The sequence below is a fragment of the Haliaeetus albicilla genome, unplaced genomic scaffold, assembly GCF_947461875.1.
Source record: "Haliaeetus albicilla unplaced genomic scaffold, bHalAlb1.1 scaffold_57, whole genome shotgun sequence".
Taxonomy (NCBI): Eukaryota; Metazoa; Chordata; class Aves; order Accipitriformes; family Accipitridae; genus Haliaeetus; species Haliaeetus albicilla.
In genome coordinates this window covers 52501-54364 of record NW_027212557.1, presented here as the reverse complement: position 1 = coordinate 54364, position 1864 = coordinate 52501, and positions in this window count along the sequence as shown.

The following is a 1864-nucleotide window of genomic DNA, read 5'->3' as shown; positions in this document are numbered from 1 at the left end:
GGAACATTCAAGGGCCTGGGTGCATTCAGATCCAGGGGCCAGGCGGACAACTCGGCATTCGAAGCCATGATCACGGCAAAAGAAATCTCTAAAAACATCAAAGAGATGAATAAGAACAGCGCGCCAGGACCAGACTAAGTCTGCGGGATATCATTAAGATAGATCCCCATTTTGCCCAGTTAATGGAAGTATTCAATCTATGGTTGGTGACTGGCATAGTACCGGACGCGGTGAAAGAATGTCGGACTGTGTTAATATCGAAATCTGCTCTGCCGGAGCGCCAAATGGACATCAATAACTGGCGACCAATTACCATCGGATCCATTATCTTGAGGTTATTCTCAAGGATCTTGACGGCAAGACTGGCAAAGGCATGCCCTATTAATCCGCAACAAAAGGGCTTTATTAGATCAGTGGGATGTGCGGAAAATCTGAAGCTATTACAACTATTGATTAAGAACGCAAAAAAAGGAACATCGACCCTTGGGCGTTGTCTTCATTGACCTGGCTAAAGCCTTCGACACAGTAAGTCATTATCACCTTATTGCAGTGCTTAAGCGAAAGGGTGTGAACCATCAGATTATCACCCTGATTACAAACATGTATCAAAATATCAAAACTCACATTACCATGAAGAATGAACAGTCGGATCCCATTGGGATTCAAATTGGTGTTAAACAAGGCGACCCAATGTCACCTTTACTATTTAACTTATCTGTGGACCCCCTGTTGTGTAAGTTAGAGGAAGGCGATACCATCATGGTTCAAAATGTGTAACATCTATGCCTTTTGCAGACGATCTGGTATTGTTAAGTGGATCATGGGAAGGAATGCAAAGGAATATCAAAATCTTCGAGGCCTTTTGCAATCTTACTGGCCTGAGGACTCAGGGGGAGAAATGCCATGGTTTTTATATACAACCTACCAAGGACTCATATACGACCAATGACTGTCCTCCATGGCAAATTAACGGTGCCCCACTTAATATGATTGAACCCGGTAGTTCGGAAAAACACCTGGGACTGAGAATAGACCCATGGACTGGAATATCGAAACCCAAACTACTAATGAAAGTAAGAGATTGGTTACAACGGATTGGAGAAGCGCCACTCAAACCATTTCAGAAAGTTGACATCTTGAAGGGATATACTATCCCGCGATTGATTTACTTAGCAGACCAAGCTGATGTAAAAGCAACGTACCTAGAAGAACTTGTCCTGACGATTCGAACTACGGTCAAGGAGTGGTTACATCTACCTCCTAGTACCTGCGATGCCATCCTGTATTCCAGTACACAGGATGGAGGTTTAGGCATCACTAGACTCTCGTGTTTGATCCCCAGTATACAAGCTCGAAGACTACACAGGATTGCGCAGTCCTTGGACGATGTAATAAGATCAGTAGTGAAAGAAGAGGGGATGGAAAAAGAGTTTGAAAAACTGTGGTTAACAGCTGGAGGTGATAAAAATAAAATACCATCTATTTGGGACCCGAGTGCGATTAGGGTAACGTCTGAGGCATTGGGCGATGACGAATTTGTTTCAGAATGGGAAGTACCAGCTCCCAAAACCATCTTTCCTAAACCTTGTGACTGGCGTAAACAGGAATTTATAAACTGGACCAAGTTACAGTCCCAGGGCTGTGGCATTGACAACTTTGAGAAGGATAAAATCAGTAATAATTGGCTCAAACGATATAGAGGCATTCCTCACCGAAAACTCCTCACGGCACTACAATTGAGCGCTAACATGTATCCCACTAGGGAATTCCTGGCAAGGGGGAGACAGGAGTCGCAAATAAAATCTTGTCAACACTGTCAAGCAGAAAACTAATCAAGTGCTCATATCATTGGGTACTGCCCCGC